The sequence below is a fragment of the Entelurus aequoreus genome, linkage group LG12, assembly GCF_033978785.1.
Source record: "Entelurus aequoreus isolate RoL-2023_Sb linkage group LG12, RoL_Eaeq_v1.1, whole genome shotgun sequence".
Classification (NCBI taxonomy): Eukaryota; Metazoa; Chordata; class Actinopteri; order Syngnathiformes; family Syngnathidae; genus Entelurus; species Entelurus aequoreus.
The window spans coordinates 43,668,103-43,682,510 of record NC_084742.1 but is presented as its reverse complement, the minus strand read 5'-3'; positions in this window follow the sequence as shown (position 1 = coordinate 43,682,510).

The window sequence follows — 14,408 nt, the reverse complement described above, 5'->3', positions numbered from 1 at the left end:
GCAGATTGGCATTCTCAATTCCTTGGATATCTTTTTATACCCCTTTCCTGTTTTATGCAGTTCAATTACCTTTTCTCGCAGATCCTTTGACAATTATTTTGCCTTCCCCATGACTCAGAATCCAGAAACATCTGTGCAGCACTGGATGTGTCTTAATGGAAACCATAGTGTTACGTACGGTGGGGGGGAGGAGACGACACCACAACCAGGATCTGGTCAACAGGTTTATTTAAACCTTTGATGAGTGTGTGGGAGGTGTATGCTACTCCAAGTGTTTGGTGCAAAACGATGTGTAGAATTAACAATGTAAAAGTTACCAGGGTTTGTTGTAAGTGTGTGTTGGATGAATCCTGCGTCAGTCCAGAGGGGCAAAGCAAGGAGGTAGTCCGTGGGCAAGCAAGCGGTCGGGGCTGGAGAGAAGTAACAAGGTCCGTGTCCAAGCAGGGGTCAAGGATCGAGGGAGGCAGTCCAAAATCCAGAGAGGAGTGGAGGCACACAGCTCGATCACGGGGAACAGGAAGGACACTGCGGGGAGCACAAAGGACATGAGACACGAGAACAAGGAAGTAACCAGGAGAGCAAGTACGCGGGAGGGAAGCCAGAGACGGAATGCTTACTACTGAGAGTGAACTACGTTCCGGCATAGGCTCCTCGGGTCTGCTGGTCTTTATACTGCTTGTCATCATTAGTCCCAGGTGGTGTCATGAGCCGTGGCCCGGATCATGTTTTGTTTAGTCATGTGTCATGTTCCGTTAGTTTGGGACTCCCTTTGTTCCTGTTTTGTGCACCTATAGGTTTGTTTTGGTTACCATGGGTACTGATTGGGTTCACCTGCCTCTGGTTAGTGTTCGGCACGCTCACCTGCTGCCAAGCACTAATCAGAGAGCTATTTATTCACGTTTCTCGCCACGCTCAGTCTGGCTTCGTTGTTTGCTGTATACAACAGTTACTTTGGTATTCTGTTTCCAAGTTTATGATTCCTCTGCTAAGTGGTTACCTTAGCTTCTCGTGCGGGCGGCACGCTTCCCTTTTGTTTGTTTCCTGTTTCTTTGTATGGTGTATGATTTATGACAAATAAATCATATCCTGCCTTCACGCTTTCGTCCGGAGTGGTCCGTCTGCATCCCGGGAGAATGAACTCTGCAGTAAGATGCGACCCCCACGTGACAGGTACGCTGATTGCAGATTGCTTGCAGCTTTTCCGGCGCATGGGCTCGATGCGCTCAGTGCGAGCATTGGCATGTCCTGGCATGCTGCCAACGGAGGTGCTGGCAGAACTTGCTGCCGATGAGAAGCGGGTTCGAGCCCGCGCCGTGACAAATAGCATCATTTGGTGGATTTCAAGCTGTTCATGTGCTTGTACAATAGAACTCTTGCTGGGTCCTGTGTATTCTTGTAGTTACTTGGAAATAGTACAAACCCCGTTTCCATATGAGTTGGGAAATTGTGTTAAATGTAAATATAAATGGAATACAATGATTTGCAAATCATTTTCAACCCATATTCAATTGAATGCACTACAAAGACAAGATATTTGATGTTCAAACTCATAAACTTTTTTTTTTTTTTTTGCAAATAATAATTAACTTAGAACTTCATGGCTGCAACACGTGCCAAAGTAGTTGGGAAAGGGCATGTTCACCACTGTGTTACATGGCCTTTCCTTTTAACAACACGCAGTAAACGTTTGGGAACTGAGGAGACACATTTTTTAAGCTTCTCGGGTAGAATTCTTTCCCATTCTTGCTTGATGTACAGCTTAAGTTGTTCAACAGTCCGGGGGTCACTGTTGTGGTATTTTAGGCTTCATAATGCGGCACACATTTTCAATGGGAGACAGGTCTGGACTACAGGCAGGCCAGTCTAGTACCCGCACTCTTTTACTATGAAGCCACGTTGATGTAACACGTGGCTTGGCATTGTCTTGCTGAAATAAGCAGGGGCGTCCATGGTAACGTTGCTTGGATGGCAACATATGTTGCTCCAAAACCTGTATGTACCTTTCAGCATTAATGGCGCCTTCACAGATGTGTAAGTCACCCATGTCTTGGGCACTAATACACCCCCATACCATCACAGATGCTGGCTTTTCAACTTTGCGCCTATAACAATCTGGATGGTTCTTTTCCTCTTTGGTCCGGAGGACACGACGTCCACAGTTTCCAAAAACAATTTGAAATGTGGACTCGTCAGACCACAGAACACTTTTTCACTTGGTATCAGTCCATCTTAGATGAGCTCAGGCCCAGCGAAGCCGACCGCGTTTCTGGGTGTTGTTGATAAACGGTTTTCGCCTTGCATAGGAGAGTTTTAACTTGCACTTACAGATGTAGCGACCAACTGTAGTTACTGACAGTGGGTTTCTGAAGTGTTCCTGAGCCCATGTGGTGATATCCTTTACACACTGATGTCGCTTGTTGATGCAGTACAGCCTGAGGGATGGAAGGTCACGGGCTTAGCTGCTTACGTGCAGTTATTTCTCCAGATTCTCTGAACCCTTTGACGATATTACGGACCGTAGATGGTGAAATCCCTAAATTCCTTGCAATAGCTGGTTGAGAAAGGTTTTTCTTAAACTGTTCAACAATTTGCTCACGCATTTGTTGACAAAGTGGTGACCCTCGCCCCATCCTTGTTTGTGACTGACTGAGCATTTCATGGAATCTACTTTTATACCCAATCATGGCACCCACCTGTTCCCAATTTGCCTGTTCACCTGTGGGATGTTCCAAATAAGTGTTGGATGAGCATTCCTCAACTTTATCAGTATTTATTGCCACCTTTCCCAACTTCTTTGTCACGTGTTGCTGCCATCAAATTCTAAAGTTAATGATTATTTTCCAAAAAAAACAGTTTATCAGTTTGAACATCAAATATGTTGTCTTTGTAGCATATTCAACTGAATATGGGTTGAAAATGATTTGCAAATCATTGTATTCCATTTATATTTACATCTAACACAATTTCCCAACTCATATGGAAACAGGGTTTGTATAATGGACATCATCATCATCATCATTTCTTTTTATTCCTTTCATGAAAATGCATATATACAAGCCATATACAGTTGACACTTTCATTGTTTTTTTGTTTCTTATACATTTCCATGATCAGAAAGAGTCTGTGGAAAAATATGGTTTCCCACTGAGGTATAATGGACATCATATCTCAGTGGGAAACCATATTTTTCCACAGACTCTCGGAAAAGCGCCTGGGTTGTAGACGACAAATTTTATTTGCAGCTCCAAGGTACATTATCTGAAAACACACAAGAGTATATCATTGAAAACATGTCTGTGACTAAAGATCAACTCTTGTAGTGAATAGATTTAACACAATTACTAAACGAGTTGTGCAAAAAGAAATGATATATTTTTAAAAGCTTAAGTCAAAAATGTAAGCCGTAAATGTGCAGGTTTTAGTTGTTTGGAGGAACTTTGTTTATAATTGTGCGAAGTAACAAAAGTAAGGAATGTAACCAATTACTGTAACTTCCTTAATACTGATCATGAATCATTAATTGTTGTCATTAATGACATATTTGGTGCGTTGCATTGTTGGATTTTCAGCAGGTGTCCAAAATTATTCGCCATACATTATAAGTCATGTTATCTTAATGTCCAAAAGAAAGTCAATTTGGCAATTATGAAATGCCCTAAAAGTACATTCTAATGTGTACACTATAGATCAGGTAAAATTTGAATAATTTGTACAGTAAATATGTCTATTTACAGCTCACTAATTAATAGATAATGTAGTGTATATTATATAGGGAGTGCTGAATTAATTAATAGATAGTGGGTTTGGACAAAAAACTTTTTTGTAGACTGAATAGACATAATATAGTGAAGTATATAGGCGTCAAATTTGGAAACAACTACTGTGGAGGATATGCATTATCACTTTCTCATAAAATCTATAAAAACAAAAGCAGTTCTACTTTTCTCAAAAACCCACCTTCCTGGAATAGCCGTCCACTCCACCGAAAATAACAATGTTATATATGTTAAAAGAAAAAGAAAAAAGTTTTAATGAATGACTATTGTATAAACACATAAAATCGTTCATACCGAATCAGCTTGTGGTTTGTGTCGATATGAACAGGAGACCTTGGGCAAGGCACAGAGTAAGCCCGTCACACAGTACATCCCACTGAGGTCAGTCTAGCCAGCACACCTAAAGTGTCAACTCTGTGCATTGACGCTCTTACACGCTCTTACACGCTCTTACACGCTCCCACTGAACCAGGAACCCTCTGGATTTTAGAGCTCCCTTTATCATGCCGTACCCACTGTGTGCATTGTTAAAGGCCTACTGAAACCCACTACTACCGACCACGCAGTCTGATAGTTTATATATCAATGATGAAATCTTAACATTGCAACACATGCCAATACGGCCGGGTTAGATTACTAAAGTGCAATTTTAAATTTTGCGCGAAATATCCTGCTGAAAACGTCTCAGTATGATGACGCCTGCGCGTGACGTCACGGATTGTAGAGGAAATTTTGGGACAGCATTGTGGCCAGCTATTAAGTCAGCTGTTTTCATCGAAAAATTCCACAGTATTCTGGACATCTGTGTTGGTGAATCTTTTGCAATTTCTTCAATGAACAATGGAGACAGCAAAGAAGAAAGCTGTAGGTGGGAAGCGGTGTATTTCGGCCGGCTGCAGCAACACAAACACAGCCGATGTTTCATTGTTTACATTCCCGAAAGATGACAGTCAAGCTTTACCATTGGCCTGTGGAGAACTGGGACAACAGAGACTTTTACCAGGAGGACTTTGAGTTGGATACGCATGCAGACGCGGTACCGTGAGTACGCAGCTGCGGCTTCCAAACATTTGATCGCTTGCCCGTACGTGCGTGCCGCTATGTGCATGTCACGTACGTAACTTTGGGGACTTTGGGGAAATATAAGTGCTTTATGAACTTTGGGGAGGTGAACGGTACTTTGGGCTGTGGGATTGAGTGTGTTGTGCAGGTGTTTGATTTGTATTGGCGGGTTATATGGACGGGAGGGGGGAGGTGTTTGTTATGCGGGATTAATTTGTGGCATATTAAATATAAGCCTGGTTGTGTTGTGGCTAATAGAGTATATGTATGTTTTTTTTTTTTTTACCGTTTTAGTCATTCCCAGCTGAATATCAGGTCCCACCCGCCTCTCACAGCATCTTCCCTATCTGAATCGCTTCCACTGCCCTCTAGTCCTTCACTCTCACTTTCCTCATCCACAAATCTTTCATCCTCGCTCAAATAATGGGGAAATCGTCGCTTTCTCGGTCCGAATCGCTCTCGCTGCTGGTGGCCATGATTGTAAACAATGTGCAGATGTGAGGAGCTCCACAACCGGTGACGTCACGCGCATATCGTCTGCAACTTCCGGTACAGGCAAGGCTTTTTTTATCAGCGACCAAAAGTTGCGAACTTTATCGTCAATGTTCTCTACTAAATCCTTTCAGCAAAAATATGGCAATATCGCGAAATGATCAAGTATGACACATCGAATGGACCTGCTATCCCCTTTTAAATAAGAAAATCGCATTTCAGTAGGCCCTTAACTTGATGTCTGCAACTGTTGCATCCAACTGCTCATCTGTCATTTGACTGTACAGTGAAGTCACTGACTTGCTGTTTTCTGACAGTATTCTATGAATCGCGTGTCTTGATACTCCCAACAGGCTTGCAATGGTTGTGACTGATAACGGTATTTCCAGGTGATGCTGAAGGTACTCAGTGACAATATCAAGCTTTGGGCGCCCTGCATGATCTGCATGTGTCTTCCCGAGTTGCACCTGAATATGTGTTACCTCATTTTGGACATGCTGTTTTTCATCCCTGATTAAACTGCACAGTTCAGATCAGTGACGTGCGGTGAGGTTCATGGCTGGTGAGCAGTGTTGGGTTAGTTAGAATCTTCCCCTCCAAACTGTCCAAAAAGTCTTTCTTCTTCCTGGGATTGAGTGGGTGAAAAAAAAAAATTGTGTGACTTGGGCGTGGCTTGAGTCCTGGGGTGCGGGGCATGAAAACTGGGTGACTGTGACTGATATGCTCTAATTTGTAAAAACATGTCCTGATAATGCTCTATCTTGGACTTAGAGTCTTTTGCTGGGGGCGGGTGATCAAAAGAAACCATAGTGGTCTGTGATGTCATTTTGGAGCTGCGGAGCTGGCAGCAACCTGCTTCCGCCCGGAGTGGGAGGAGCCTGCGGCAGCGCCGCGTGCTGTCCGCTCGCCTTCCCTGATGTCCTTGGTCTGGAGCGGCGCTTCCGGGACTGCGGTGATGCAGCGTTGTCCTCGGACCAACTGGAGCTCAATGGCACCAGATTTCCATCTGGCCCCCACATCAGGTCTCTGCGCTTCCCGGAGGAATAACGCAGCATCTCTTCCTCCATCGCGCGGAGGACCTCCCACGCTGCCTCGTCAAAATTGTCCAATTTTCTTGCGGAGAAACTCTTCTGCTGGCGTCCTACTGTCAGGACTTGGTTCTCGGGTTGTGCTTCTCCAGAAGGCAATGTAAAATTGGCGCGTGCAAGACGTGAATTTAAATACATGATTTATTTTTAACACTAATAAACTAAAAAAAAGAAGCAAACAAATGGCGCGCACAAAGGCGGAAATACAAACTTGACTAAGAAACAAAAGACATGCACGTGGGCACAAAAACTATGAACAAAGAAACAAAAACACTAACTGTGATCTTAATAAACAAAACTTACTTGGCATGAGAAAAACATGAAAAAGAGCAGCATGGATCATCAGAGTGGCAGGAGTGTGAATGTGTGAGGACGCCAGGACGAACAACAGAAACAGACAGATTTAAGTAGTGACGTGATCAGTGAAAACATGTGCGTGACTCGAAACGTGAAACAGGTGCGGGACAAGACAGGTGAAAACTAATGGGTGATCATGGAAACCAAACCAAACAAGGAAGTGCAACCAGGAACTAAAAAGAGTCCAAAAAACAAACACATGGTCAAAACAAAAACATGAACAGACATGGCAACTTTAACTGTACACATACAAACTGTAGCACACAAAAAAGCACATTTAATTAAAAAAAAAGTTATTATGGTCTTACCTTTACTTATAAATGAAGTCCATGCGCCGCTGTTGTGCTGGATTAATGCACCCCCGCCGTAGAATGCACCCCCTGACGGGAATGTTATATCAACTAAGCCCACACTTAAACTTTCCACGTGCAAGATTGAATCTATTTAAAAAAGTGATTTAATAAGAAGCCAAAAAGTGCAAAAACAATAATGTTCGTGTTGGAGGAGTTGTGAATGAATGAAATATGAAATCCGTGCTGCAGTCCGCAGGTGTACCTAATGTTGTTCGGCGGAGCCTCCACCACGGAGGTCAAGACTTGTAAATAAAAATCGGCGTATTATGGATACCCCCAAACAATGTTCCCTCTAATTTTCCATATGCTTGAGCAAACGCAAAAACTCCTTGAGCATTCAGTGGAGCAACATGTGAGCGACGAGATGTGTCTGGAATCAGAGACATTTCTGTACCCATGGAACTGAAGCAAACAATTGCCAGCTTGCAAAGTCTCTCGATGGATATTTCTCTACAAGAGAGTCATACCTGGGGTGAGACAGCCGTTCACGTTTGCTGTTGAGACAGCAAATGTCCATGATGAATACCTCGACGAAATCATTGAAATTCAGCAGAGCCAGGTTCAACAGCAACTCTTCAGAACAACAACGCTCTCAACGTTTTGATGTCGACAAATGGAAAAGTATCCAGTTATTGCTGAGAAAGCCCTGGCATTTTTTTTATACCATTTGTTACAACATATCTTTGCGAGCAGAGGTGGGTAGAGTAGCCAGAAATTGTACTCAAGTAAGAGTACTGTTACTTTAGAGATTTATTACTCAAGTAAAAGTAAGGAGTAGTCACCCAAATATTTACTTGAGTAAAAGTAAAAAGTATGTTGTGAAAAAACTACTCAAGTACTGAGTAACTGATGAGTAACATACACACACATAGTGCTAGCGAGCTGGGAGAGGAGGAAACTCCCAACACCCACCCACCACCACGAAAAGAATACCTACCGGAATTAATAAAAGACTATCGATGCTGTCATCTAGCACAGCTGAATTCGACAAAGCAACCCCCCCGTACCAAAAAGCACTTGATGAATGCGGATACAACTTCACCCTCACCTACGAACCCACGCCAGGAAACCAACCAAAAAGGAGCAGAAAACGAAACAACATTATCTGGTACAACCCCCCATACAGCAAAAACGTCTCAACTAATATTGGCCACAAATTCCTCACCCTGATCGACAAACACTTCCCCAAAGGCAACACCCTAAGAAAAGTATTCAACAAGAACAACATTAAATTGAGCTACAGCTGCATGAACAACATGCGACAAATCATTTCAAACCACAATAAAGCAATTGAAAAGGAGCCGCCCACCACCAGGCAGAACGACTCCAAAACCGACAAAAGCTGTAACTGCCGCAAGAAACCTGATTGCCCTCTCAACGGGGGGTGCTTACAATCATCAGTTGTTTACCAAGCAAAGGTAATACGCAAGGACATTAACACATCCGACACATACGTAGGATTAACTGAGGGAGAATTCAAAACCAGATGGAACAATCACAAGGCTTCTTTCAGATGCAAAAGACTCCGGAACACTACAGAACTCAGCAAACACATTTGGAATCTCAAAGACAATAATGTTGAATACTCAATAACATGGCAAATTCTTGCATCCAGCACACCTTACAACAGTGGTAACAAAAGATGCAACCTATGCTTAAAAGAGAAACTGTTTATCATATACCGTCCAGAGTTGTCATCCCTCAACAAGCGCAGCGAAATTGTATCAGCATGCCGTCACAGAAGGAAACACCTCCTAGGTAACACATGAGTCAATCACCACGCCCCCACGCCTGCCTGTACCCACCCGCTCTGTGCCCTATATAAACCATGGTATGTGAATGCTTCCATTAAAATCTCCTGAGGATTGAGGAAACCCCTCATGAAACAGGCCTGTAGAGATGAAATAGTCTTGTGATTTTTTCCCACACATACATATATATATATATATATATATATATATATATATATATATATATATATATATATATATATATATATATATATATATATATATATATATATATATATATATATATATATATACATATACATACATTGATATATATATATATATATATATATATATATATATATATATATATATATATATATATATATATATATATATATATATATATACATGTTTAACATATAGATTCCTTTCTTTCATGAAGACAAGAATATAAGTTGGTGTATTACCTGATTCTGATGACTTGCATTGATTGGAATCAGACAGCAGTGCTAATAATGTCCACGTTTTCAAATGGAGAACAAAAGTTCCTCCTTTCTGTGTAATTCCACATGAAAGTGGTTGGTTTTTGGCATATTATTTGTCCAGCTTCCATATTCGTTTTTATACACTTTACAAGAAATATATTGGCAGCAAACTCCGTAGCTTGCTAGCTTGTTTGCGCTGGCTTTCGGAGACTCTTATTTTGTACGCGCAGGCGTGAAGACAAGAACTGTGCGGTCAGTCTTTAGGCTTTTGACGGGAAGTACGGTTGAAATAAAAAAGTGTCTTTTTTCCTTCACACTTTTGATTGATTGATTGGAACTTTTATTAGTAGATTGCACAGTACAGAACATATTCCGTACAATTGACCACTAAATGGTAACACCCCAATAAGTTTTTCAACTTGTTTAAGTCAGGTCATGTGACCGCCTGACTCTGTTTGATTGGTCCAACGTCACCAGTGACTGTATCTGATTGGTGGAACGGAGTGAAACGTCACCAGTGACTGTATTTGGTGAGACGCAGGCACTTTGAAGGTCTGTCTGACAGACCAAAACAAACAAAGCGTGCATTAACAGATCGATAAAAATTAGTAGCGAGTAGCGAGCTGAATGTAGATAAAAGTAGCGGAGTAAAAGTAGCGTTTCTTCTCTATAAATATACTCAAGTAAAAGTAAAAGTATGTTGCATTAAAACTACTCTTAGAAGTACAATTTATCCCAAAAGTTACTCAAGAAGATGTAACGGAGTAAATGTAGCGCGTTACTACCCACCTCTGTTTGCGAGCAATCCTTTTCGAGGATGCTGTACATAAAAACGAAGAAAAAGAACAGACTTTGCTGTGAAAATGATATGAGAGTGGCACTTGCCAAGGCGCATGTCTGAACTGGTCTCTCAAAGGCAACAGCAGAAGTCACACTGATTTGCAGGCGTGTAATTTGTTGTGAGTTCATGCACTGTATTAGTGTTGTTCTTTGAACAAGGTGATGTTCATGCACGGTTCATTTTGTGCACCAGTAAAAAAAACATATAACTGTCTTGAATTTGAATTTTTCACTAAAGAAGGGTTCGGTGAATGCACATATGAAACTGGTGGGTTTCGGTACCTCCAACAAGGTTAAGAACCACTGCTTTAAAGGGATGAAATATTATTATTTTTTTGACCACCCAGTTATCAGTTGAGAAATGTTTGTACATCAAAAGTGTTTCACTTTCTTTCATGTAAATGGGTTATACTTGTACAGCGCTTTTCTACCTTCAAGGTACTCAAAGCGCTTTGACACATTCACCCATTCACACACTGATGGTGGGAGCTGCCATGCAAGGCCCTAACCACGACCCATCAGGAGCAAGGGTGAAGTGTCTTGCTCAAGGACACAACGGATGTGACTAGGTTGGTAGAAGGTGGGGATTGAACCACAAACCCTCAGGTTGCTGGCACGGCCACTCTCCCAACCCGCGCCACGCCGTCCCGTTTGTCTATGTTGTGTTTTATTCCATGCATATTTTAATGATGATGGTACATGGAAGAAATTAGATATATTTGCTGAGATGGAGATCAGGCAAGATGGTTAGATGTGCTAATCAGAGGTAGGCAGGCCACTTGATGAAACAGTTTTTTTTTAAAAGCCTTATATGAAATAAAATAAAAAGCCCAACACAAGAAGCATGGGGAGCTTGTATCAAAAAGTGAAAAATGACAAAGACAATCGGCTTCATTTGCAAACAGTGAGTATATAACTATGCGCAAATATGTGCTTTTATACCGTGCATGCATTTAAGCACATATTAATATTCTTACCTGTGGTTTTGTTCTTACAAGAAATACCTCAGCCAATGTGAATAGAAAAATAGATAGATAGATAGTACTTTATTGATTCCTTCAGGAAAATTAAAATTCCAGCAGCAGTGTACAGAATTGAGATCAAATTTAAAAAGTAAATAATGGGGGTATATGTTATTGTTTTGCATCCCCTGTCATCCTAGTACCGCCCCTCCCCGCCAGAGAGGAGTTGTACAGTCTAATGGTGTGTGGGACAAGGGAGTTTTTGAGTCTATTAGTCCTGCACTTGGGATGAAGCAGTCTAGCACTGAACAGGTAACAGATAACGCTATACAGAGGGTGACTGGCATCATCCATGATGCTCACTAGTTTTTCCACAGTCCTCTTCTCTGCCACCGTCACCAGTGAGTCCAGTTGTATTCTGGTTGTAGAAAAGCGTTAATTCAATGTAAAGGACAAATCAGCTAATCAGAACAGTATCTTAAAACCACAATTATCTATTGTAATGAATATGCATCTTAATTAAATTGTTGATAAAATAATATTATGTATATGTGCCCCCCGCGACCCCGAAGGGAATAAGCGGTAGAAAATGGATGGATGGATGTCTGTTATATATAGAATTATCTATCAATTTCCTACCGCTTGTCCTTTTTGGAATCGCATGGTGGCCGGAGCCTATCCCAGCTGCACTAGGGCAGAAGGCGGGGTACAGCCTAGACCAGTGGTTGTTAACCTTGTTGGAGATACCGAACCCCACCAGTTACATATGCGCATTCACCGAACCCTTCTTTAGTGAAAAATAATTTTTTTTTTTTTTTTTTCAAATTCAAGACAAAGTTATATGTTGTTGGTAACACTTTAATATGGGGAACATATTCTAAGTAACAAAGACTTAATTTAGAGTTATTTGGTTAGGGTTAGGGCCAGGGTTAGAGGGTTAGGGTTATAATAAGGCCATGCTGAATAAGGCATTAATAATAAGTACTTAATAATGACTAGTTAAGAGCCAATATGTTATTAATTTGCATGTTAATAAGCAACTAATTAATGGTGAATATGTTCCCCATACTAAAGTGTTACCATGTTTTTTTACTGGTGCATAAAATGAACCGTGCATGAACATCACCTTGTTCAAAGAACAAAACCGACACAGTGCATAAACTCACAACAAATTACACACCTGCAAATCAGTGTGACTTCTGCTGTTACTGTATCCGTAATACGCCGATAGGGAGAAGTTTTTATTTACACGATGAGTCGGGTGTGTTTTGACCTCCGCCGAACCCCTGAGGCCCACTCACCGAACCCCTAGGGTTCGATCGAACCCAGGTTAAGAACCTCATCGCAGGACTTTGAAGGCTCCCATTAGCTGCATCTTTTAAGCATTTTTTATCATCTTTAAAATCCCCCCCCCAACAAAATACATATGCAGCTTATTCTACAGAAAAGTTGGCAGTTGTTTTGGATAAGGGTGAAGTGGGTTAATAACTGATAATAGACAGCAATTGAGTTATGACGCTTATTTAAAAAAAGAAACATTTACTTACCCATAGGTTGTTCAAAGATTCAAACGACTGGCCTCTCTCGGCATTCATCTCCTGTGTGGTCAACATTTATATCAGCCAAAACATCAACTCATTATATTTTCACTCTATCCATCTATCTATCCATTGTCTACTGCTTGTCCCATTTAGTAATAATAAAGAAAAAATGCATTCAAAAACCGTCATCAATACTTGACTTCCGTTCCGTAACGCATATATTAACCAAACTGTAGCGACATTGTTATTGTAAGAGCGAACACTGAGGGACAATCATTTTACAGTATCTGTAAAGTTTAGCTCACATTTCATGTTTTGTTTGTACACAGCTAGCCAGACAATGTGTGCTGTCTGTCATGATACACCCATGCCATGCTGCGTGTATCATGATCAATATTAAGTATGACTCACTCGATGGACTGTTTGGTCCAGCTGTCCGGTGACATTTTTTTCCGGTTTATTTGGGTAAGCACTCCATTTATGTCGAAATACCATGGCTTCAAATTCCACAAGTTGCAGCTTCAAGTCACTTTCACCTAGCTCTCCCGGCTTCTGTCTGCTCCAAAGTTTCAGTCTTGCGTCGTGTAGTAGTAGTAGTTCATCCTCTGTCTATTCAGATTCAAAAGTTTAAGGTTGTAAATCTTCATTCGTCCAAAAATAGTCGCCTTTGTTGTCTAATACCAAGTCTGCCGTGATTAAAAACACGCTTGCGTTTGATTCCTGAAGTAGGAACACACATGTTGCCAGAAGTCAGACGTGCGCTTCTGTGGAAACAGAGATCAATGCGCGGAAGAAATCAGTCCCGGAAATGATTAAAATGATCAAAATACGGTAAATATTCAACATATTACATATTGTTATAAAGGTATCTGTTACTACATTATATATATATATATATATATATATATATATATATATATATATATATATATATATATATATATATATATATATATATATATATATATATATATATATATATATTGTTTTAGAGCAGTGGTCCCCAACCTTTTTGTAACTGCGGACCGGTCACCGCTTGAAAATTTGTCCCACGGACCGGGGGTGGGGGTGAGGGGGAATTTTAAAAAAAAATATATATATATATATATATATATATTTTTTTTTTAATTTTATTTAATTTTATTTTTTTTGGCATTAAAAAATACAATCATGCGTGCTTACGGACTGTATCCCTGCAGACTGTATTGATCTATATTGATATATAATGTAGGAACCAGAAATATTAATAACAGAAAGAAACAACCCTTTTGTGCGAATGAGTGTGAATGAGTGTAAATGGGTGAGGGAGGTTATTTGGGTTGGTGCACTAATTGTAAGTGTATCTTGTGTTTTTTATGTTCATTGAATTAAAAAAAAAAAAATTTAAAAAATATATATTTTTTAATTTTTTAATAATATTTGTATTTCTTGTGCGGCCCGGTACTAATCGATCTGCGGCCCAGTGGTTAGGGACCACTGTTTTAGAGGACTTTGAAGGCTCCCATCAGCTGCATCTTTTAAGCGTTTTTTATCATCTTTAAACCCCCCCAACAAAAAACATATGTGTTCTTCTCCTTGTAGTGTGTAGTGATGTTAAAGACAATATACACTTCATTGCACATGTAATATATCACTATATCGATGATTAAATGCTTTATAATTTTATAAGTTTTGCAGCGGCACACGCACGTCCGTGTGCTTTATATAGGCACTAAAACA